The following is a 27,216-nucleotide window of genomic DNA, read 5'->3' on the forward strand; positions in this document are numbered from 1 at the left end:
GTGGGTATTGAGGAGGGCACGTTCTGCATGGAGCACTGGGTGTTGTGCACGAACAATGAATCATGGAACACTTCATCTAGAACTAATGATGTAATGTATGGGGATTAACATAAGAATAAAAAAAATAAATAAAAAATAAATAAATAAAATCACAAAACCATCAAAAAAAAATAAAATTTGAGATGGCACATAGTAGGCATTTGATAAATGGCAGCTGTCATTATTTTTGTTAAATTAATGTACCAATTCAGCCAGTCATTTGCTCTGAATTATTTATACTAAAAATTCTCTTCTTTTGTGATTTTGCCAAAGGTGAGTCTTGAAACTCTTGAGCCAAAGGACTCTTTAAAAGAGTCCTCTTTAATGATAGTTTAAACTTTTAAAGTTAAAATGTTTTTAGAGTTTAGTTATCTTATTTAGATATGTTAAGGTGTACATTTCCCTGCTGTTTTGATGACTTTTTTAACTGAAATCTTAATAGTTGCTTTCAGACATTTCCATGAACAATGTTCACACTTTATTACTTTTTCAGGTCATGTGACCGTACATATTTGTATGTTTCATTGAAAAGGCTACATGGCTGTTGAATTTAAATAGACTCTTCTTTTCATTAACTTTTACATTTTCTATGTTATTATGTTTAAAATGAAATTCTGCATCACAGAGAAAAACATTTTCCTTAGTGGGATGAATCACTGTTGACTGATTCATCTCCTTCTCAGGGCGGAAGCTCGGTCTGGTGGTTCAAGCTGTGATGTGTGAGTCAGTTCAGGCTCCATTCCCCTCTGGCTCTCCAATAGTTTGTTAAATCCCTTGCCCAATGGAGATGGCACCTTCCCTCACAGGGAGACAGTCAGAAGTGATGAATTTGCTCAAGGGAGAGTGGGAAATGGGATGATGGAGAAAAGTGAGAAAACATCAGTCCTCATTTAAAGCAACACATTTGGTATTCACCTTTTCCCCTGGATCAACATGGACTTCGGGGACTCAGTTGTAAATCAGAAGTGGTTGAATATTGGGAGTTCAACTGCAGACCAGAAGAGATAATTACCTATATAGCCCTTCTCCAATAGTGACATCAAAGTGGCTTAATAGACAATGGAGATTGATTGTTAATCTGAAAATAGGAGACCTGGTGAAGCTTTTATTACAGTGGTGTTTTCCTTTTAAACAACAGTGAACTGAAGATTTTCTCAGTATGGTTTTGTTCTCTGACAGAAGGGATACACAGGGCTAATAGCAAACATATTGTTAGGACTTTATATTAGTCAGCTTTTCGTTCTAAACAGGCTGGAGAGTTTACCTTTAGCATACAGAGTAAGGAGAGCTTTACAGCAAGCTGCAATGGTGTTGTCCTTATGCAGGTATTTGCAAAAGAATCCATAAAAGAAGAGATTTTCTTTAAAGATACATCAATAGAATTATAAAGCTAGCATTACAGTCAGCCAGTCATGTATTTATTAAAGATGTTCCAAAGCACACTTCTATGTTTTATGATTTGATATATTGTTTATTTAAATGTACAGGCACGGTATTGGGAGCCAGCTTGTGTACGTCCACTTTTGTGTCATATTATTGTTTACATTTTCTCCAACTCTGTGCCACTTGAATGTTCAAGTGAACATTTTTTTTTTCTCATGGTATTTTCCCTTTCTGTGCTGTTTGTGGGGGCACTTTCATCAGGACCGTGCCGTTTTCTGTCTCAGTTTGGATTCATCCAGGACTTGAATGCAAGCAGCTTATTTGGGAGATGATTCCAGGGGGCAGGGGAATGAAGAAGGGAGACAGCCAAGTGAGTTACTGTGGCGTGCAACTATAGCCCAGTGTTACAGGGGATTTTTGGGGTACATATGGAACACACCTCAGAGTTATCCTCCCAGAGGGGCAAGGAAGCTGAGATATTTGTCCCCATCCAGTGGTAGCCGAAGGCTCCTTCCTAGGACATTAACTCTCTTACAGCTTGCCCATGCACAGCTTGCCTCCATGGCTAGAAAAAACTGGCAGGCAAGAAGACACAAATGTTCCTAGTAGGCAGTCTTCAATATGTAGGGTGGTGCCAGGGGATATGAGCAGGCCTTGACCCTGTTGGCTACATACTCTTTCCTTTATAGTTATTTTTTCTGGCAGAAATTTCTCCCAGGTCTCTAAGAATACATCTGTTTTGGTTCTTTCTTTGGAAATATTGCTATATTATTCTATTTCTTTTAAACAGTTGTGACAAAAAGATAGGTAACATAAAATTTACTATCGTAACCATGTGTAAGTGTACAGTTCAGCGGTAGTAAGCACATTCACAGTGCTGGGCAACCATCAGCACCATCCATCTCCAGAACTTTTTTACCAACCCAAACTGAAACTCTGTCCCCATTAAACACTAACTCCCAACTCCCCTCTCCTTAGGCTCTTGCAACCACTATTCAACTTTCTGTCTCTATGAATTTGACTATTCTAGGTACTTTATATATGTGGAATCATGCAATTTTTGTCCTTTTGTGTTTGGCTTATTTTATTTAGTGTAATGTCTTCAAGGTTCATCCATGTTGTTTCATGTATCAGAATCTCATTCTTTTTAAAGATTAACATTCAATTGCCTGTATATATCACATTTTATCTGTTCATCTGTTGATGGACACTTGGGTCATCTTCTCTTTTGGCTGTTGTAAATAATGCTGCTATGAACACTGATGTACAGACAGCTGTTTAAGTCCTTACTTTTAGTTCATTTGGCTATATTTATACCTACAAGTAGAATTGCTGAATCACATGGTAATTCCATGTTTAATTTTTGAGGAACTACCATAGTGTTTTCCACAGCAGCTGAACCATTTTACATTCTCACCAATATACAAGAATTTCAATTTAACCACATCCTCATCAATACTTGTTCTTTTTTTTTTTTTTTTTTAAAGATTTTGTTTATTTATTTGACAGAGAGAGACACAGTGAGAGAGGGAACACAAGCAGGGGGAGTGGGAGAGGGAGAAGCAGGTCTCCCACAGAGCAGGGAGCCCGATGCGAGGCTCGATCCCAGGACCCTGGGATCATGACCTGAGCCGAAGGCAGTTGCTTAACGACTGAGCCACCCAGGTGCCCCAATACTTGTTATTTTCTGTATTTTTAAAAATAATGGTCTCCTAATGGGTGTGAAATGTATTCTGTCTCTTATAACTTACTTTAATCTTATTTTTCTGTATTCTTTGAACATCTTTGGTGTAGAGCAAAGCAGACTTTAAAATATTTATATAAAATTTAGTTGATCTAAAATGCTTTTTTTAGATAAACATGTACATTTTCTGTTATAAAGTGATACATTTTCATTATAGACAATTTAGAAAATATAAAGATACATGAATCAGGTAAAATTCACCTGTAGTCTTATGGATTAAATGTAATTGATGAAAATATAATTTATTCAACACATATTTATATGATAGTGATTTTTAAAGCTTGGACTCCAAAGCTACACAGTCTTGGAGTTAAATCCTGACTATCTGTTTGACTTTGGGAAAGTTACATGACCTTTCAAAACCTCAATTTCTTTTTGTATAAAGATGGGGATAATAACAATAACTTAAGGTTATCATGGGGATTAAATGTTCATCATTTAATGGTGTTATCAAGCAAATTACTGAAAAAAAAATAGACCAGAGGCCTGCCACTGAAATTGTTTACTGGGGAAAGAGGCCCTAATAAAGAAATCATTGTAATGAATATATAATTGCAAACTAAGAAAAGTTCGGAAAAAAATAAAAACAGAGTTCTAGGATAGCTTCCCACCCCCCAAAATAAGCATGACTTAATTAGAGGTCCCTGAAGTCTGTCTTAGGAAGTGATGTTTGGATCTAAAGATTGAAAAGGCATTAACTGTATGGATATTGGGTAAGAGTTGTCATGGGGGGGTATAGGCCGAGGGAAAGGTTGTTTTATGATGAGGGAAAGGAAAAGATAGGGGAATATACAGGAAATAGCACTACATTCAAGATTGGAGAGTCAGAAAATTATTTATAGAAGGGGAGATACTGAGTTCGTTTTTGAAGGAGAAGGAATATTTTGCAGGGTAGAAATTGGAGGAAGGCAGACAGTATGCTGCTCCAGGCAGAAAGAGTGTTTTAGAAGCTTCATTCGGACTCTTGAGGAGTCTGTTTATCATTTGGTGTACTGGGAACCTAAAGTATGAAGAAGTAGTGGTGTTAAGTTAAAATGGAGAAGTAGGCAGAGGCCAACTGAGGAAGGATGTCAAAGCCATGCAGAATCTAGACTTTTATCTGTGAGCAATTGGGGAACCATTGAAGGAGTCATCGAAGAGTCTGATGAGATTTGCATTTTTGAAATAACACTGCAGGAAATGTGAGAAATGGATTGAGAGTTGAGGTGAGTTTGGAAGCAGGGAAACAAATTAGGGGCCAGGGTAATTATTTGGATAGTCCTTTCAGGAGATGATGAAGACCTGGATTGGAACTGTGATTGTGGGGATAAGCAGTATGGAGAGTTTTGAGAGATTGTTAGAATAGCATTTAGTGACCCATGGAATATGGAAGCTGAGGGAGAGAAATACAGAATTAAGTAAGGTTTCTGGTTTGGGTGGTTGGAAGGATTGGAAATATGGATTTAGCATGTCCCCTCCCCCCATCCGTTTGATGGTAGAGGAGGAAATGGAGACGAAGAATTTCACTTTGGAACAAATAATTCTAAAATTTTTATGGGACCATAAAAGATCCCAAATAGCCAAAGCAATCTTAAAAAGAAAAAAAAGCAAAGCTAGAGGTATCACAATTCTGGACTTCAAGTTGTATTACAAAACTATAGTAATCAAAACAGTTATGGCATTGGCACAAAAATAGACAAACAGATCAATAGAACAGAATAGAAAACTGAGAAATAAACCCACAGCTACATGGTCAATTAATTTTTGACAAAGCTGGAAAGAATATCCAATGGGAAAACGACAATCTCTTCAAAAATGGTGTTGGGAAAACTGGACAGCTACATGCAAAAGAAAGAAAGTGGGCCACTTTCTTACACCTTACACAAAAATAGAATAAAAATGGATGAAAGACTTAAATGTGAGACCTGAAACCATAAAAATCCTAGAAGAGAGCATAGGCAGTAACCTCTTTGACATCAGCCAGAGCAACTTTTTTCTAGATATGTCTCCACAGGCAAGGGAATCAAAAGCAAAAATAAATAATTAGGACTACATCAAAAGAAAAAAGATTCTGCGCAGTGAAGGAAACAATCAACAAAACTAAAAGGCAGCTTATGGAATGGGAGAAGATATTTGCAAATGACATATTTGAAAGAGGTTTAATATCCAAAATATATAAAGAATTTATACAATTCAACACCGGAAAAACAAATAATCCAATTAAAAAATGGGCATAGGACATGAACAGGCATTTCTCCAAAGAAGACATATGGATGGCCAACAGACACATGGAAAGATACTTATCATCAATTACCATCAGGGAAATGCAAATGAAAATCACAATGAGATATCACCTCACATCTGTCAGAATGGTTAAAATCAACAACACAAGAAACAACAGGTGTTGGTGAGGATGTGGAGAAAAAGGAACTCTTGTGCACTGTTGCCAGGAATGCAAACTGGTGCAGCCACTGTGGAAAACAGTATGGGGGTGCCTCAAAAAGTTAAAAATAGGACTACCCTACAATCCAGCAGTTGCACTACGGATATTTACCAAAAGAATACAAAAACACCAACTCAAAGGGGTTCATGCATGCCTACATTTATAGCAGCATTATTTACAATAGCCAAGATATAGAAGCAGCCCAAGTTGCTGAATGGATCAATTGATAAATGGATAAAGAAGAGGTAAATATATATTCCACATATGTGTGTGTGTGTAATTTTTGTATTTTGAGTGTGTATATATATATATGCACATACACACATATATATGGAATTATTATTCAGCCATAAAAATGAATGAAACCTTGCCATTTGCAAAGACATGAATGGAACTAGAATACTAAGTGATATAAGTCAGTGAAAGAAAGACAAATACCATATGATTTCACTCATATGTGGAAGTTAAAACAAACGAGCAAAGGTAAAAAGAAAGGAGAAAGAGAAATAGACTCTCCTTTTTTGGAAACAGGCTTTTTTAATTATAGAGAGCAAACTGATAGTTACTGGAGGGAAGGGGCATTGGGGGCTGGGTTAAATAGGTGATGGGGATTAAGGAGTGCATGTGCCATGATGAGCACCAGGTGATGTATGGAATTGTTAACTATGTTACACACCTGAAACTAATATAACACTGCATGTTAACGGGAATAAAAACTAAAAAAAAGGTTTCAGTTTGGACATACTGGCTAGAAGGTAGCTAAAGGCTATATATGTGCTTGGAGATAATCACAATTTTCTGGGCTGGAAATACAAATCTGGGAGCTATCAGTACATAGATGTCAGTAGAAGCCAATGAAATGCTGTTCTACCTGCCCCCTTCCCCCATTTCCCTCCCCACAGTCTCCTCTTCTCAAGGCTTACTCCTCCTTTTACTTTGTGTTTCAGCTTAAAAATTATTGCCTCCAAGAGGCTTTCCCACCTCCCCGAGTAAGTTAGGTGCCTTCCTTGCCCACTGTCCTGAGCCTGTAAACCCTTGTCACTCTCCTTAGATGCTTATTTTCCTGGCTTTATCCGTGAGGGCGGGGACTATGCCTGTCTCATTTCCTTCTGGGTATCCAGTGTGTAACAGGATGCTTGGCACATGGGAGGTACGTAAGTAATATATGTCGATTGATTGAACAAATGAATAAAGAAGATTGTTCAGGAAAAATGAGTAGAGTGAAAAGAAAGCAGCAGGGTCAAATGGAGACAGAGATCAAATAAAATGAGCATTAAAGTGTCCTTTAAGAGCCATTTGTTGATCATGACCATTAATGTTTGTGTCTTCCTCTTTTTTTGGTAGATAGTTAAAAAAAGTTCAACACAGTTATCATTCCAGACATACAAAATTTATTTTTTCCCACTTAGTATTTTAACACAAACGTTTTCATCATTATTGAAGTATCTTTATTTTTCACTTAGACTTTATTTCATTTTTATAGGTTGGGTAGTAAGTTCGTAGGAGCTCATTTGCTATAGAGCGGTGTGTTTTATTCACATTGGGATGATTTCAGAATTTCTATCACCTGGTCCTTATGTGCTTGCTCATTCACACATTCATACAGTCTTTTAACGATGTGAGGTTATAGATAAGATTTAGATGTCAACCTCAGAGAGCTCATGGTAGGTTGGAAGAGACTGCCATGCACACAATTAATTACAAAAAGAGAATTTAAGTACTCTAGCAGAGGTCTATGCTAAGTTCCATGAATGTACAGTGAGGTAGCCCCCTGCGCATGTTTACTGAAGCCTGCTGCAGGGTGATATTTTACATTGAGCGCAGTAGTATTCTCTTCTTAATATTGGACAACATAAAAATTCTGTGTCTAGATATTTATCTTCTAAAGTTTTAGATCATATGTTTGCTTACTGCTATGCTTAGAGAGAAGGGAAAATGGCATTTATTAATTACTTGCTATGTACCTGGCACTGTACTAGGTGAATGTATTCATATCATTACTTTAATCTTCATTATTTCCTTCAAAAGAGTTATAGTTATTCTTATTTGACAGAAGAAGAAATTGAGGCTCAGAAAAGTTAACTTATCTCCCCTTAATCACATGAATCATAAGTAGAATTCAGAGAGTTAGTATTCAATACGTCTGCCTAAAACAAAAGACCTTGTGCTTTTATTATATTCTAAAGATGTAACTTGATGTGAGTGTTAACAAAAACTAGAACCTTGAAAAGAGACTTTTGTATATATAGAACATCCATATAGCTGTATCACATTTTGCATATAATGTTTTAATATGTTGTAGTGCCCAATAAAGCTATTATTTGATTTTCCATGCTATTACAGAAATGTCATAACACAAATAGGACATTCATAGATAACCTCATAATTTCTTTTTACTAATAGTTCCCTTCCTCTCCTATGGGGACTTTTCTCAGATCTATTAAATGGAAGGAAAACAACCGAATTATTTGCTTTCCAGTTCTCTTACATGCCTTGTGGTAGCAGTAAGAATAGACAGTGAACCCCCTAAGAAATTACTGGTCAAAAGAAGGAAGAACATAGGAACGCCTGAGCAGTGATCTTCAGTTGTGTTCCCTAGAGCGGCATTCCTCAGGCATGGTCTGTCTGTCTTCCTCTCTCTCCCTCTCTCCATTGCTCCTCTTCCCCCCACAGCTTCTTGCAGCAGTGCTAGGTAGAGAGTAAGGCCTTGGTAAATATGGGTTCAGTTGACATGAGCAGGAGCCAGGGGCTGAGCTGATCTCACATTATCATGTCAGCTGCTGAGGAACAGAGCATGCTCTAGGTTAATGTATTTATGTATTCAACTTATATCAGCAATATCCTCCCTGCCATCTTTCCACCCCATGTCCCTCATCTCTCAGCCCTGTATTTGTAGAAAGGTATTTTATAAAGTGTGCTTGTTAATCAAACAATCAAGAGGAGGATGTGCTGGGCTATAGGTGATAGCGAGTTATTTACTGGAAAAAAAAAACAATTCATGTAAGTGTTCTGCTGTATATATATATACATATATATATATACACACACACATACACACACACAGATTGTAGTTGTGGCCAATCCACGTTTTCTTAGTAACAATAGCTGAGACTGAAAAATGATAATTCATGAAATGATGACTTTACTATATCAGTCAGGACTAGTTTTTTTTTTTTTTTAATGTTTCTTAGGAATGTAACATATAATGTAGTTAAAAACAATGTCTCTAATCAAGGTCATAAGTGATATTTTATTTTGTAGACATGCGTTGTATAAAGCAATAAGCAATAAACAGTGACTCCTCTTACCTAAAATAATCCAAGCTGGAAAACAGCACTAGAAAAAATGATAAGTAATTGCTGTTTAGTTAGTGCGAAGAGAGACGAGAATGTTTTCTGGATGATTCTTCTTCTCCCCGCGCCCCTCGTTCCCCTCTTCCCCTCCCCTCCTCCTCCTCCTTCTTCTTACTTTATTGAGACATGATTGACATGCAAAAGGCTGTACATATTTAATGTATACAACTTGATGAGTTTAGGGATAAGTATATACCTGTGAAACCATCACCACTGTCAAGGCCAAAAACATATCCATCACCTCCCAGTTTTATCCTAGTCCCTTTATTACTATCATTTTTTTTTTTTTTTTGGTGTGTGTGGTAGAAACATCTATGTAAGATCCATTCTCTTAGCAAGTTTTCATCTTTTATCTTTTCAAACCTGGAGGTGGAACAGTGATACAACCAATTAGAATTATAGTTTTCCATGCACATCATTACAGAAAGGATATTATTGGTCAGTTCTACTTGGATTTAGCCAAATCAGGTATAACCATTCCCAACAAGATACTTAAGGCAGTAAGTACCTTTTAGCAAAAAGGGTTGTGTAAGAAATACTTGATTCATACAATTTGTGGGGGGTTATAACTCATGTTTATAAAATAGATATAGCTATCTACATGTTTTTTGCTTATATTATGAGCTTTTTAGACCACTGAAACCTTTTTTCATGTGGAAAGTTGGCATCTCTCCACTGGCCAGAAGTAGCCAGTCATCCTTAATGAAGCACATGTTGTTTTGTTGGCTCAGTTCTCTGGGGTCCTCCTTTATCCTGATTTCTGGATCCATTCCACAATGTCTTGATCTATTTCTTCAGAAACTCTGGTTGTTAGCCTCTAGAGAATTGTGGTTCTTGTTGCTAGGCAAATTGTAGGGACTTTAGTGTTCTCACTGTAGACCCTTTTGGGTCAAAGCCAGGGATTTGCTAGCTGTTAAAGACTTCATCCTTCTGGGTTTATTGTGGGGGCTGTCCTTGTCCTTGCTGGTGGCTTTCTACACTTTACCCTAAGCTGTCTGGTGTGTCCTCTGTCTCTGTACCTGGTGTAATGGGAGAGGTAGTATTTAGTTCTTATGGAAAACCAATCATTTTTGGCAGAGAAAGTTTTGCTGGAAGTATCATGTGGAAGATTAACTCCTTCAGGAAATACTTCTGGTATAACCTGGAACCTGGGAACAGAGACTCATAGGTTTCTTTACTTTCAAGCCATTCATAGTCATAGCTATGCTATACTAGCATCAAAGGGCCTTTGATCATCCTTTTATTTTAAACAATATTAGTTGTTAGTTACCATATGTGAGTTACACTTTCCATTCAGATATGTTTTATTTACTCTTGTTTTTTCAATTTTAGGATTACAGTTTTAAAGGATTCCCCCCCCCCCTTTTTTTTTTGGTGACTCCTACCTCTTTTTGCAATTTTACCATTCAATCCAGTATCGGTCAGAGATGGACATCTGACCCAAAGTCACTGAATACATTGACCTGCTAATGAATAGTCAGATTCTCTTTCTGGGAACTTGAATGATGAGGGATCCAGAGCAGTCATTTGCCAGTGACCTATGGCTCTATATACGGACATGGAAATTTCATGCTAGTGGCCATATTAGAGCTTTGATTGATTTCACTTTGGTCAAATTCCAACTCTAAACAATCATATGACAAAAAGGGCCCAGTGGTACACTTAGTACATTAAGGGAGTCATTTTTGCACCAGAATCCAGGGGAACAGAAAACACTAATAAATATCTCTTTATACTTGCTAGTAATATTTGAGTGTTTGCTATATTCTTTAACCGTCTCACTATCTCACTAACTTTTCTTCCCTCTGCTAAGAGCTGTGAGTCTAAGAGGCTAAGATTATTTGGGTGAATAACCTTAGCTATCTAGATGCAAGAATCATGTGCTCATTCCTAGAAAAATTGTAAAGAGATCTCAAGGTGGGCTAGTTTTGGAACATGCTTAGAATGAAACTGGCCTTGGGTGGTGGCAATACATGGCATTGTGAGGCAATTTATTAAGCTCATCTTCTGTTCAAGAGAAATGAACAGCAAGGCAATGAATAAGCAGCTAGAGTCCTTGAAAGAGTAGGGATTAGTTCCATGGAAAAGAAACATCAGGCCAGTTTGGAAGAATGTCAGGGGTAAATCACCACTTTTGTTCTGTATCTAGATTGTTGGTTTCTCAGAGTAGACTGTAGAGTAGGAATGGGAGGTCTCTACTCCCCTAAAAACATGAAGACTTTGTTCCTGGAGGCTCTGAACTTAAGTATGGTTAAGTAGAGGCAATAAAACTGAAGCCAAATGGGACAACCTCAAAGGGTAGAATTATCTATTATATGGGGGAAAATAATGACTACTACTTATTGTATGCTAAAATGTGCTGAAAATGGTATTAGGCAATTTAAGATTATTTTTATCCTTATAGTAAACATGCAACATTGATATTATTTTTATTTTGCAGAACAGGAAATTCATGCTTAGAGAGATTATCTCATTATTTGTTAGTAAATGAAATGAAAACCCAGGCCTTTTGATGCCACTGAAAGTTCTGAAAGAACACTGCTTTGTCAGACTCTGGAGGATTTCTTATATTTTCTGGTAAAACCCAGAACAGAGAATAGATCATCTATACTCCATTTTTAGACAAATGGAAAAGTGACTGTGTCCTTAGATATATCCCCAAATAAAAATCCCACCCCAAAATACCATATTCTGAACAACTTTCATAACAGCTGATGCCACACTTCAATCAAAAACATTCAGTGAGTCTCCTGTAGGAGGAAAACTATGCTATCTAGATTGGCATTCGAAGCTCTTGGCTCAAGTGGTCTCTGAAATTCTCAGTGGAATCAATCCTGTCTTTCTAGACTCCTCCCACTAGAAAACTAATCTTGGGTTGTAGTCAAACCTGTCATTCTGCTATTCTCTTTTCCTTCTGTTTACCAGCACCAGCCATCACCACTGCCTCTATCACCATCTGTGTGAAACATTTCTCATTTGCTTCATTTTGTGAATTTTTGTTTTTAGTCTGTATTTCTTGTATAGCTAAACATATTCTAGCCTATTGTAATTATTTAAGAACCTCTACTAGAGTCTATACATCTAGAAGAAGGACACTTGTCTTAAATGTCTTTTTTCACATGTGAGCACTCAAAGATTTATTCAATGACTATTATAATAAAGTTTATAGATTCTCACTTGATATGATGATTGATAATAGTAATGATAATAGCTACCACTTACAGAGTATGGATTGTGTGCAGAACACTGTGTTAGGCATTTTATATAAGTCATTTATTTCTCAATCTGTAATAGCCTTCCTGGGGAGGAAGAAGTTGAGGTATCTGGCCTGTGACTGTTTTCCCTGACTACTAGGGGAACCCTCCTGGGAAGAAAGAGAGAAGGAAGGTGGCCCAGTATAATCTCCTTATAAACATAAAAACAGATGGACCTTCAAGGAGATAGTCTAGTGATATTTTCTTGGAGGATATTCCTAATCTATGGATACCTTGAGTAGGATATCCCTGGTTTAGGATTGTTTATGGTAAACAAACCAAGAGCCTATGGATTTGTGAGGCATGGCTCTCTGGCAAATGTCATGTATGTCATACAGCTGTTTGATGGCATAAAATGGAGATGTTTTGTAACTTGAATGCTCCTCACTATGTGGGGTGTCCTTAGAGATCTCATCTATTATTCTGAGCCAGAGAGCACATGTCCAAAGCAGGAAGGGAGAACCCAGGGAGTCAGACAGTGTCTTGGACCTTTTCCGGCTTTGCCTCTGTTTCTTACTCATTTGTATCTCCTGGAACCTGTGAGTGAATATGTTATATTATATGGAAAAGGGGAATTAAGGTTGAAGATAGAATAAAGATTGCTAATCTTCTGACCTTAACACAAGGAGATTATCCTGGATTGTCCAGGTAGGTTCAGGATAATCACAAGGATCTTTAAATGTGGAAGAGAGAAGTTGCAGAGAGTGATGCAGTGTGAGAGACTTGATCAGTCATTGTTGGCTTTGAAGACAGAAGTGGCCATGAGCCAAGGAATGGAAGCAGTCTCTAGAAGCTGAAAAAGGCAAGGAAAGGGATTCTTCCTAGAGCTTCGAGAAGGAATATAGCCTTGACAACATTCTAATTTTAGTCCAGTGAGATCTGCTTCAGACTTCTGACTTCCAGAACTGCAAGATAAATTTGCATTGTTTTAAGCCACTGAATTTGTGGTAATTTCTTATAGCAGCAATAGAAAACAAATATAACAGGCTATCACCCATGTATCTCCATTTGTAAAATCACTTGTCCAATCTGACATGATTATTAGTGGCACATTCTGCATTTAAAGCCGCGTTCATCTGACTCCAAAGTCTGTGTTCTTCTACTCTGTTTAATGGGCTCTGCTCTTATTACAAGATGCCCCTGTGAACTTTTCTCTTGGATGATAGCTACGGTTTTTAGTTCTTTGTTTTTTGTTTATAACACTTTGTTCTGTTGCATTCAGGTTTGTTTGCTTCCTAGTGGGAGAAATCATTTCCACCCACTGTTATGCCTGGCAATGAGTTTTCCCCAGGTTTTTGGATGGGGCTTAAAAAGTAGAATTAAGATCACTCTGAGTATTAATTTGAACTGGTGAGGTAAGAGAGATTCTGACTCAGCAGTCGTATTAATTAAAAATATTTGCAGGTCTTTGAGAAAGAAAGATTTCTTACCAGCCTGAATTAAATAAACTTATGTCATACAAACATTACAAGTTTAGTTTGGCATAGTTTTACATGGTATCTTATGTCAAGGACAAATTTTACTGTATATGAGATTAAATAAGAAGCATTTGGAGCCAGAAAAACATTTGTTTAAATTTAAGCATCTGCTTATTTGTGTGATACTGGAATAATTATCTCTGAGCTTTAATTTCCTGATTTTTAAAATGGGGATAACCCAATTAAATTAGGTTCAAATGAGAATTCACGTAAAGCACATTGCAACCCATAAAACACTATACACATGTAAGGTATAATAATAATTATTATTATGAGATTTGAGAGAGAATATATGAGTCTATTTGAATGCAGTTCACTTGCTGTATGAAAAGTTTGGCTGATTATCATACCCCTAAGGAATTACTACTGTCAGTTTTGTTTGAGCAATTGCTGGCTGATCAAGAAAAAAATATGAATCAATTTCAATAATACACATTATTATTAGCTTTCCCAAACTAATTTAGAGCACAGAGGTCCCTCGGTGTTCAGAACTCATAACATTTATTGTTTATAATAGTGGTTTACAAACTTGACTACACATCAGAAACACATGAGGAAATTAAAAAAAAAAATTCTTGGGCCCCATGCTGAGATACTCTGCTTCCATGTATTTTTTGTTTGTTTGTTTGTTTTGTTTTGTTTTAAATTTCTGACGATTTCATTACTATTCAGATTTGGGTGCCATTAATATATGCCAGTCTTTTGATAGTCAGCAGCCTTTTTTTTTTTTAAGGTTTTTATTATTTATTTATTTTTTATTATGTTATGTTAGTCACCATACAGTACATCATTAGTTTTTGATGTAGTCTTACGTGATTCATTGTTTGCATACAATACCCAGTGCTGATAGTCAGCAGCCTTATTCAGCTTTGTTCAGTAAGTTATTTTTCATGTTTCCCAAAATTTTCTTAGTTATACTGTGAGCTTTGTATCTCCACAAATGTGGCTTGCACTGAATATTATTGCTGCTGATGTTTACACGGGGAGAAGTACTGCAGTACACACAGGCCACAAGTAGTGGTTGGTACTTCCATTATTTGCAGAGATAATAGCAAGTCTTTAATTATTCATAGCATATGCTTAGAAAACTTGGAACTTGAAGAAACCGTAGAAATTATCTTCTTCAATCTCTTATTTTTTTTCCATCCCTAGATAATGAAACTTAGGCTGAGAAGTTAAAAGGCCCATCTAAGGTGACTATACGAGCCATTCAGAACGAGAATTTCCAGGCCTTGTATTTTTCCTCTATTTGTGGTAATTACGGAAGACATAATTGACATTCACAAATAGCCAAATCTCTAATCTTAACAGGAACTCAATCTTCTCTCTTTTACTAGCATTCCTAATAAGTGACAGAATCTACAAACTGGAGTTAAAGTTTTTTCACCATGAGTAGTCTCTGGTGGGTGTCCTAAGTAAGCATCTACAAAATTCGAGAAGTGAAGGAGAAACCATAGGAATTAACAAGTGTTTTTATGTTGTTTTATCTGTCCTCCCATGTGGGGGAAATTAAATAACTGCAGTATTAACTCTGGAGATTACTGCAGTATTAACTTCTTCCAGCATCATTAGTGGGACTGATTCAAACTAACATGAACAAATTGGACATTAAAATGCATAATAAAAACCACATACAGAAAGAAAAGAAAATTTTAACCTTGCTAAATAATGAAGCACTTTTCTATTTGAGGTTTCACACATCCAGATGTAGCAAGAAATTTTTCTTCTATAAATTTTTGACAAGTGGACTGGTTATGTTTCAGGAACTATACATTTCAATAAGAAAGTTCCATTTATTCTAAATTCCTCTTTTGTCTGCTCCTAAAGTAGCATAAATGATCTGTGTCTTTGTTATTTCTACCAAACACTATGTTTTTTAAGGCATAGATTGTATCTTACTCATCTTTGACATAGTAGCATCTACCTCATGGTTGACTGTCCAGAAATATCTATTCAACTATACTGATAAAGGACAAAAACAAAAAACCTTGAGAACCAGAGTTAAACAGTATTTTTCTTACTTCAAAGCTATTTTTATTTCTAGTAATATTCCAAAGAAAACTTTCTGTACTATAATTTGCGTAGAAATTGGTTTCTTTGCTTTTTTATCAGATTAATTTTGATTTGACTTTTGACAATGAGATATGTAATATCAAGAGGTGATAATGTTTTGAGTTTTAAGGATTAGAGATTAGATCATTATTTGAAAGAGGTATATTAAAAACCAGACTGCTAAAATAAAAGTAATAATTAGGGAAGATAAAATTCACTCTTTTAACCAATACCAGGCACTGTCCCAGGTAATGGGGATACAACAGCAAACAAAAGAGTTCTAAGTCCTTACCCTCCCCAAGGGAAGATGGAATATCATATGCTATTAGGTGGTAAGTGTTAGGAAGAAAATCAATGGAGTAAAGGGATAATGGATGATTGGGAAAGGGTGCTCTTTTTAGTAGCGTGGTCACAAAGACTTCTGTGAGGAAGTGATATTAAATCTGCTAAAAATGTGATCACTTAGCATAAGTAATTTTAGGGGTAGTGTACACAGTTATGTTGCTGGCCCCTTATTTTTGCAAGTCTAGGATAACTGAATATTTTTAAGAGTGGAAGATATTTGAGAGTGTGTCTTTTCTATTACAAGTCCTCCTATTTTATAGATGAGGAAACTGAGGCTCCATTTGAACAAAGACTGCTCAGATCACATAGCTTTTTGGTGACTTGCAACTAGAGTCTGGTTTCTCAGGTGCCAGGCCATTGATCTTTCCATAATACAAAGCTCTTTTCCATCAGCTTTTGGATGGGAAACCTCTTAAAGGGCATAAAGTTATACAATTTCTATATCTACATCTCAGGATGTATAGAATATGGGAGGGACAACACTGTTCCTTTGTAGAGACAATGAGGAAAAATTATGTCATTGACCAATTCTGTGTATTTGAGCCTCAGGTGTATTTTCTTAGCAGGTGTGTTTTCAAGCTGGTAGACCAAGTTCTTTCTTACGGAGTTTCCTTGAGTTGTTGCCTAGTCACTGGCACATGGACCCTAAATGTTGAGGCCCTGAAAAATTCTCCTCATTTACTCTGTCCTTACTAAATGGATGGCTCTCCATCTCAGGCCATTTCTGTTTGTTTTTAAGAGACATCCTGTTGTTGATTAAAAAAGCAAACAAACCAAAACACAATAAAAACAGGATCATGGAACCAAGCCAAGGCAGTCAACCAGAGGCTCAACTGGTTCATATTTTCTCCCTTGTACCACTGCTTTAACTTTCAGATTTTAGTGTATGTTACACATATGAATCTAAGAAAATCGAGAGGATAAATTGGATATTTTCTTTTTATCGTGTCACTAGTTTACTTAAATTTCTTTGAATGTCATCCTCTATACCAACATATCCTTAAAATTAAAAAATTTATCTACTCTTAGTCTGTTCAGGCTGCTATAACAAAAATACCATAGACTGGGTGGTTTACATAACAAACATTCATTTCTCATAGTTCTGGGGGCTGGGAAGTCTAAGATCAGGTGCTGGCAGATTCGATGGCTGCTGAGGAGGACCTGCTTCCTGGTTCATAGTCAGCTATGTTCTTTCCATGTTTTCACAAGGCAGAAGGATAAGGGAGATCTCTGTGGTCTCTTTTATAGGGCACTAGTTTAATTCACAAGGGCCCCACCTTCATGACCTGATTACTTCAAGGGCCCCGCATCCTAATACCATCACAATGGGGAGTAGATTTCAACATGTGAATTTGGGTTGGGGTGAGGGGACATAAACATTCAGTCTGTAACACACTCAAATAATTTTAGGATCTTCTTTGAAAGGTTTATTAAGTCAGTACTAGTGAGATCTTGATGTTGTAGTGCTTGTCCACTAAAGTGTCCATAAAAGAGTATTTTAATAACTTCATCTATCATCTATTTGGTATCTGAGAATCATCTGCTAGGAAAACAAGGACAAGAAATTGTCTTGAGTTTGCTTTTTGCACAGCAAGTATATTGCTTTACTTTACTCTGCACATTTATTTCACATGGCTCCACACTTTGTTGGCATAACAAAACATTGTTCTTTTTTTAAAAAACCTAAGAGTCAATATAGCATAGTTATTAATAACATGGTTTCTGGTGCCAGATTATGCCTGGGTTCAACTGTCAGTTCTGTTATATTATATCCTAGCTGTTTGACCTTGGGTAAGTTTCTTAAGTTCTCTGTGTCTCAGTTTTATCATCTATAAAATGGAGGGAGTAGTAGTGTTTGTTTTGTGGAAACGTTATAGAAATAAAAGAAGTAAACACATGTGAAGCATTTAAAGTAGGGCCAATAGAAATATGCTCAGTAAATATTGGCTAGTTCTATTATGTTTACTTGGGGTTGTTAGAGGGCTGGACTAAAGTTGCCAATTAGGCCATTTTTTCCTGGCTATTGTCTGTGCCAAAAAGGAGAACAACATCTGTAGGGTGGCCTATGAGGGAAAATTTGGGGCTGAGTATGGAAAATAAAAATGAGTATTTTGATCTAGGTAAAAGTAGGCTTGAAGAAGGAAGTGAGGACAAAGTGGGAAGAAGATGAGTATAGTCTCATCTGGGTTAAAGACATAACTTGGAGATGAGTCTTCTAGATAGATTCTTTAATATTAGTTGATATCAAATTACTCTGCAAATATAATTTTAAACTTCCTAATTATTCAGAGGGCTCTGCCCTCTGATGTGTGCTGCATTGCATATGCCATGACAAGGAAATTGACAATTTTTTTTGGAAAGAAAAAATTTGGGATTTTGTACACTGCCAAGCCATAGGGATTTATATGTTTAATTGAGATATGGTTATATTAAGGAAGAGTTATGATGAGCTTTCAGTAATGTGATTCTAATTGTAAAATGTTCTTCTTTTTTTTTTAAGATTTATTTTTTTATTTTAGAGAGAGAGAGTGTAGGGGAAAGGGGCAGAGGGAAAGGGAGAGAGAGAGTCCTAAGGGGACTATGCGCTGAGCATGGAGCCCCATGCGGGGCTCAATCTCATGACCTAAGCCGAAACCAAGAATCCAACCTCAACCGACTGTACCAGTCAGGCACCCCCGTAAAATGTTCTTCTAATAAGGCAAAGAGATGGTTTTAGAGAAGCTTTAGCTGAGTATGGAATATAAAAAGATTCATGGTTATAATAGTTTTCAGAAGTGCTACAGTTGTTGGAAAAACGTTTGTTAAGTAGAATGTCCTTTTTCTACCCCAGAAGCATAATTCAGCTGAGGTATCCTTTATCTGCTGTTGACTCTCGTGGTTCTTTTCTAGTTAGGCAAATTAAAAATGTGTATGTATCCTTAAAAATTATGTACCTGCCACTGAACTCTACTCCTGAACCAATATTGAACTGTATGTCAACTAACTAGGATTAAAAAAAAAAAAAAAGTTAATAGAATGGATTTTTAGATTAAAAAAAAGAATTGTTAATGGCACAAGAAAGTGATTACAATATTGTCTTAGTCCCTTTGGTTTGCTATAACAAAATACCATAGACTGGAAAGTTTATAAACAATGGCAATTTATTTTCAAAGAACCAAAAAAAATTATGTACCTGGCTATTTTGATTATGTATCTTCAGAAAGGTATTTAGCTTCTATGTGGACCCCTGAAGCTCAGTATTTTGTTGGTCACAACCGATTATACTTTTCACAAATATTGCCTGTGTTTATGTGGCCATAATTATTCTCTGACAATTCAGTTTTTTTTTAGCCTAAAACCAAATTTTAAGAAAACGCCATAAGATATAAATATAAAAATGAGACATATGTTTTGAATATCCCAGTTTTTGTTAATTGCACTAATGGAAAGGAGAGGAGGGTTATGTTTTCTCATTAATTATTAGATTTGGGATATTATATAAGAATGACACTTGGAGGGAAAACAATTCATATAATCGTAAGAGTAATTCCACCTGAACTTCCACTTTTGCTGTATATGGGATTGCGTAAATAGAGGCCATATGAGGGGCGCCTGGGTGTCTGCCTTTGGCTTGGGTCCTGTTCCCTGGGTCCTGGGATCGAGCCCTGCATTGGGCTCCCGGCTCAGTGGGGAGTCTGCTTCTCCCTCTGCCTCTCTCCCTTGCTCATGCTCTCTCTCTGTATCTGTCTCTCTCTCAAATGAATAACTAAAATCTTGGAAAAAAAAAAAAAGAAAAAAATAGAGGCCAAATGAGAGACAAAAATCTGTTTAAAGCAGATAAAGGAATTTGGAAGATCTTTTATTTGCATATGTATTAAAAATGACATCATACCTTGATGTCACCAAGATCTTGAAACTTCAGAAACAAGAGATAGTCTGTGATTTCTGTTTTCTCTTGAAGTTAGTTGCATGGAGTTGTAGATCACGAAGAGACCTGTAAAGTATCTTATTCAGAAGACATTGTCTTTGTTATGCTAAAGGTAGAGTTTTCCAAATATGGCTCTGAGTAGCTTTTTTCTCCTGTGTTGTGACTCAGAATGTGGGCAGCCTTCTTTGTGTCTAACGTTCTGTTATTCAAGTCTTTTTCTTTTTTAGTCTTCAGGGGAAACAAAGTTTGATATCCTTTTTTTTTAAATTCACAGAGTTACCACTGACCTGTCTTCTTAAAATCTCCAGATTCTGCAGTTCAGTGACCCTTTACGAATACTCATGCCCCTCAGGACTTTGGGATTTGGAGACAGGCAGCTGTGTCAGGCCATCTGATTAGAAGTAAATGCATGCACATGATATTCGGATATTCAGTGGAGTTCAGAGATGTTTATAAAAGCTCTGTTGACACAGATTGTGTCATTTACACCCAGAGTACAGCCCTGAAGGTGAATTTCCTGAAAATACAAGCCACATATAATGATCTAAGGAACTTAAAAATCTATGTCTAATGGCAGGTGGCGAGTGTTAAGAATGTTATATCTTCAGGAATAGAATTTAACTATTGTTAAAGTTAATACAACTAAATGTTTAAAACTTATCTGCACAGTAGCTAAGGAGTGGTGTTTTTGTAGCATGTAGGCCATGATGCACTACTGGATTGAGTGTTATCTCCAGTAATAGCTTAGTTTAGATGGAGCAGAGATTGTGTATTACACTGATTCTTGTGAAAAAGAGAATCCACCCATTCTCACACTTTTTGTTTGCTTCCTTAGAACTCTTTAGTTGTAACAGAATGCACTGAAAGGAAAACTGACTGGGGTTGTTGAACTCTTTCTAATGGAGTAATGTAATGGCCCACTTGCTTTCCCTTTCCCCTTAATTCAGAAATCCCTTCATGCAACATTTGTGAAGTGAAACACACACACACACACACACACACACACACACACCCTTTTTGGTAAATAAGGTTTTAAGATTTTAAAAAATAAATTAAAAAATTTAAAAAGTTAAAATATTTTAGAAGTTAATTAAAGAAAATTTAAAAATTTAATGGAATGTTACATTGTGGGATTAATTAGGATCAGAAGAAACCTGGACTTAAAATCAAGAAACTGGGGCGCCTGGGTGGCTCAGTCAGTTAAATCTCCTACTCTTGTTTTTGGCTCAGGTCATGATCTCAGGCTGCCCTCTCAGCATCCCCCACCCCCTCCTCGGCCCCAGCTCTCAGATAAATAAATAAATAAATAAATCTTAAAAAAATAAAAATCAGAAAACAGAATCCAATCTTGTTCTTGATGCTTGCTAGTTTTTGATCTTGTGGAAATCACTTCAACCTTTTATCCTTATGTTTTTAATTGGTAAAAGAGGTGTGTGTGTGTGAGAGAGAGAGAGAGGGAGAGGGAGAGAGAAAGAGAGAGAAATCAGTGGGTTCTTAAATAAGGTGATACTGACCCCCAGGGAGCAATTTTTTTTTTTGTCACAGTGACGGGATTTACTGGCATTTACTAGTTGTCAGTCTGGGTTGGAAAGCAAGCTGCAGTGCATGGGACCATCTTACACGGTGAAACAGTGGCCTGCCTGAAATGTCAGTAATCAGGACCCCACCTTGATGAAGCTGTAAATAATTCTCTAGGATCTTTTCCAGTTTGTATCCAAACAATAGTAGATTAAATAAAAAAAGCAAGTTTTATGAATTCAGAACCATAAACACAAAGAAACACTTCAAATTCTTACACAAAGCTCGAGGCAAATGTAGTCTCTATGCTTATTTACCAGGAAGGGAAATTGTTTATTGTTGTTTCTGTACCTGCCATTTTCCCAATTGTAGTCACATACATTTTAATGAGGACTGCCCAAGTTAGATGTTGCTATTACTATTTTGCCAATAATAAGCCTGAAGCTTAGGGAGGCTGAGCAACTCGTCTAAGATCAGACTAGAAGTGGCAGAACCAAATGTTAATTTGACCCCATTTGGCGTCAAACCTGGGGCTCTTTCCCCACCTATGCTTCCTTGAAAATGGAAAATGGAAAAGATCATGGTAGAAAAGTAGTGACATTACATTTGTCAGTGAGTAGTCATTATGAACTTGTTTTCCATTGCTTCAGTGTACAACCCTCTTTTGCCTCTAAGCCTTGCACAGACTGCATCCTTGTTTCTGAACTCCTCCTCCTCACCTGGCCAACTCATCTTTGTCCTCAGGTCTTACTTGTGCTTTGTTCCCTGACCATGGGGAACCTATTTCCGGTGCCCTGAATTGTGCTTCAGGTGGCTTCCTACACTTGCTCAGTCATAAGCACTCATCCCTCGGTGCCATTGCTTGATTGCCTTCCATGGTGGATGGGGGGCCCCATTTCCCTAATTCCTAGCATTATGTTTTGAACCTTGCCAAATAGTTGTTGAACAAAGGGATGAAAAAAAGTTGATGTAGCAATTTATTTAAAGAAACGAAGTGAAATTAATTAATGGTGAACATTTTGTCTATTTGTTCTTTGATCAATTGTTTTGTAACATTAGAATATAATTCATTTTACATACATAAATAATTTTTATATCACATTTATTATTGCAATTCTTTATAGTGCATGTTTCTAAAATCCAACTCCCCTACTTATGTTTTCTTTCTCTTATACTCTTGCTATTTGATATCTTTCATTTTATGTATCTTTGTTGTGTTTGTCCTTTAGTCTTTTTGTGTATAAGAGTTAAATGTGTGATGCTAATAGATCCTGTGGGGCAGAATAGTAGAAATATGACTGCAGACTATGGAGGCAGGCAGCCTGAGTTTGAGAATCTTGGTTCCACCACTTATTAACTGCGTGACTTTTGGCAGGTCACTTGGCTTTTCTTCATATGTAAAAAGTAAAGGAAATAGGACCACTTATCCTTTATGATTGGTTTGGACTATTAAGTGAGGTAATACCTGTAACATTTACCACATAGCTAAAAACATGTAAGGGGCTTGAGAAAAAGTGCCATGTAATATAAGTGTGGTTATTATTATTATCTTTCTCTTTAATTAGGACTTTTAGTTTTTGTTTTTTTTTGAAAATGCACATTATGAGAAAGAGGGGAATGATTAAACTTGGTTATTTCCTCTCAAGGGAAGTTTAAATAGAGATAATTTTGATACATAAAATCCAAGGCAGTTTAAACCAATTAGTACCACTGCAGAGAAACAAGAAATATGTTGGCTGTCCTAGGATGGACTTAGGTATGGAACATCCCAGAAGACGACATCAACCATTTGGTGCCATTTCCTTACTCAGATACAGCTTTGTTCTTACCTTGTTTGTGTTGTTGCTGTCAAATTTAGGCTCTTCCATTTCTCCTTATTGAAATGGTAAGATGGAAGGCTGGTAGGTCTAACAAAGAGCAGGTCCCTGGGGGTAATTTTGGTGATGGATTTTTGCAATATGGCTGTATGCAATTATAATACTCTGTTTGAGGAAGTTCCTGAACATTCTTAATGATAATTTAACAATTGCCTTATGTACACCTGAGGATTTAATACATCACCAAAGTCATTCTCTCTTCTATGCACTGGACCTAGATTAAGCCTCACAAAAACTAATTTGATGCACACCCAGACTTAAAGCTTTGAGGATTCTGACGGTTATTTTAGTGTATGGATCACTGTGAATCTCTAGATTCCAACACCTTATAGATGACAGTTATACTGTTTGCTCAATACTATTTCCTATCAATGTGTTCTTGTCACGCAACTCCATGGAGACCCATTTTAAATCCTACCAATAAATCCTAGTTAGTCAAGTGCGTATAAAGAGTTCCTGAAGTTTTAATAAACATTTAATGCCCCCCCAAAAAGATTTCCTGAGGTGTCAAATGCTGAATTAACAATCATATATATGTTTTGTATAGTCCCTATCAGATTATAGATGGTCTGAAAAGTGAGGAATTCTAGATTAAGTAGCATTTTTTCTTCCTTTTGGAAGTCTTGAGGATTTATATTTTAGTTGTTTACTAAACTATGAATAGTCTAAACTGCCAAATTATTATCCTATAATGTTAAAAGAAAGCTAAGAAAGCCAAAATTATTCAAGACACCATACGGCAGATTTTGATTATAGGGAGCAAGTAGTGTACTGTGACAAAAACCAGATCTTACAAAGAAATCTACATGGTGGGACTAATGACATTCTCTCCATTTCCAATTGAGAAAGCTTATTTGTTGCACCAAAGATTATATCCTTAAATGGTACACATGTGTAGAAATAAATCAGAAGAAATGTTCTTTGAAAAAATGAGTTGTATTGGTAGCAAATAGAGGTTGGGTTTTGCTTTAATGTTTACCAAATAAATGTCATTCTAAGGCTATACTCACTGGTACTTATGTAGTGTTTATATCTGAGTGCCTTTGCTAATTTGGAATTGGGTGAATAAAGTGGGGGAAGATATATCTATGTTCTACATACATCTGTGAATAAATTTTTATGACATCATATAAATGCTAAAGTTTCTCAGATGTAGCAAATGCTGTGGCTATCCCATTTGGTCATTATAATTTTAGAAATGTATTGGAATGCCTCTTTGCTCCTCAATGGTTAAGAAGAACTACAACTAAATTAAGATGAAACAAGAAAACAAGACATGAATATATTTATAGAGTTTGTTATTATTAGCCATCTTATTACCACTTATGGTTCTCTCCATTTCTTCTTATGCTTTTGAGTTACCATCTGGTATTATTTTCTTATTCCAAAACAGCTTTGTTTTTGCCCACCTCTTTTGTGCTGTAATTGTCAAATACATTGCATTTCTACATTTAAAGCCCAACAATACAATTATATAGTTACATGAAGAAATATGTAATTAAACTGTCTTTTATAATTACCTACTGAATTGCCTTTACTGGCACTTTTTGTTTTTCTCACGTGGATTTAAATTGCTGCTATCCTTGATTTAGTCTAAAGAATTTTCCTCAGTATTTCTTGTAAGGTGGGTTAACTAGCAACAGACTCCCTCAGGTTTTGTTTATCTGGGAATGTTTTTTCTCCTTTTTTTATGGTACTCCCATTATTTGGTGTGCTTAGTAGTGTCCTACCATACTCTGAGACTTCATTTTACTTCATTCTTTTTCCTCTGTTTTACAGATTGCATAATTTCTATTAATCTTTATTCAAGTTTGCTGAGTCTTTCTTCTGCTGTCTCAAATCTGCTGCTCAGCAGCTCTAATAAAATTTTCATTTTTGGTTATTACACTTCTCAGCTCCATTTTTTGTCTTTATAATTTCTATTTCTTTGTTGATATTCTCTATTTGGTAAGACATTATCATCATATTTTTAAAAATTTCTTAAGTGTGGTTTCCTTTAGATCTTTATATATATTTACAGTAGTTGCCTTGAAGTCCTTGTCTGTTAACTCCAACATCTGGGGTCCCCTCAAACATAATTTCCATTTCATGCTTTTTCTCTCTTGTGTATGAGTTCCTGTTTCTTTAAATGTCTGTATATCCCACATGTACCCTAAGTCAATTTTGGATACTGATCCCTTGCACCTTCCATCTTTTTTTTTTTTAGATTTTATTTATTTATTTGACAGAGAGCACAAATAGGCAGAGTGGCAGGCAGAGGGAGAGGGAGAAGCAGGCTCTCCGCTGAGCAGGGAGCCGGATGCGGGGCTAGATCCCAGGACCCCAGGATCATGACCTGAGCCGAAGGCAGCCGCTTAACCGACTGAGCCACCCAGGCACCCCGCACCTCCCGTCTTATTGTTGTTTGTTTCCGTATTGTTTAGTGCCTTGGCTGGACTAGTTTGATGAGATCTATTTCTCCTGAAATGTTCAGTCTCTGATGTCTCCTCAGAGTGCAGAATCTTGGGTGGGCATGGACATAATTTTCCTGACTACTAGAGATGATTGTGTGTTTAGCTAGACTCTCTTTGACTGTCCCTTTTCTCCTTTAAGCTTCTGATCTTCCTCTATTTGTATCATACCCAATTGTAGCCTCCACTAATTGCCAGATAATTGCTTTTTCCATTTTTGACAACATCTTAAGGCATTAATTATTCTATATTCTGATACAATTATAGTTAAGTCTATTGGTAGAGGTTGTTACTAGTCTTTGAGGCTTGTTGTGACCCTCTCCTGGGAAGAACTTTTATCCTATGAAGCAGAACTGGCTGAGGGATAGAGAACTTACTTTTCACTTCCTGTCCTATTTGGATCCTTCCCATGGAGATGGGGCTTTAGGCTTTATTTGTGTATTGGTGGAGAAAAGCAGGAACTGGTGTCCTTGCCTGGCTGTGGCTATTACCCAGTATGGATCCCCTATAACCCAGTGTTGAAGAGGAAGGAAAACTGGTGATATTCATCAACCACCACGTGGTCTCTGTACTGGGAAGGTGGAGGAAATGGAAGCTTCAATTTGGCTGCAAAGCCCACTTGGGCAGCTCAGAGCTATGCAGGAAAGGGGGCTGAACTCTCCTGCCTGGTTTCATCTTAAATAGTGGGAGACGACATGGCAGAACAGGTGATACCCAGCTGCCACCAACAACTCTATGTAGGCCCTCTGCAGCATAGAGCTGTGGAAAATGGGATTTGCTGATGCACACTGGCTGCTGATACCACCAGAATGCTCTTCCATCTCAAGGAGCTGGGGCGATGGTACCTGCTCCTTGGATACTGAGCTCACTGGGCCTGCTGAAATAGTTCTCAAGGCAGAGTTGTTGGTAGATGGGTACAGTTGCTAGCTCAGATGCCACAGCATACCACAGTTCTTAGTAAGTTTCCATTAATCTTGTTGATAAATGCTTGTTAGTTTGTTGTAAGCCCTTTGATCAATCTCTAGAGACTTGGAATAATTGTTTTTGTTAATTTTGACCTGCTTATTTTTCCAAGAGAGAGGTTTCACTGAGTTACTCACAACATCATTCCAGAATTGCCTCCCACAATTAAATTATATAACCAAGTAGCAGAATTACAACAAGGAAAAGACCAAATACTTATACAAGATATTATATTTTCATTAATTTAAAAGAACCTGCCCTATTTTTAAAAAACACTTCTTATATATTGAAGAATTTTCCAATGAATTAGCCCATTTCACCTCTACTGAGGTGCAGAGAGATAGGTTGGGAACTTGTTATCTTTCCTGTTTTACAAATGGCAGAAGTGAAAGTACTAGGAATATGTGATTTGCCTAAAGATACATAGCTAG

This window comes from Leptonychotes weddellii, chromosome 13 (assembly GCF_054177405.1).
Source record: "Leptonychotes weddellii isolate Sample4059 chromosome 13, ASM5417740v2, whole genome shotgun sequence".
In the NCBI taxonomy this organism is placed as follows: domain Eukaryota; kingdom Metazoa; phylum Chordata; class Mammalia; order Carnivora; family Phocidae; genus Leptonychotes; species Leptonychotes weddellii.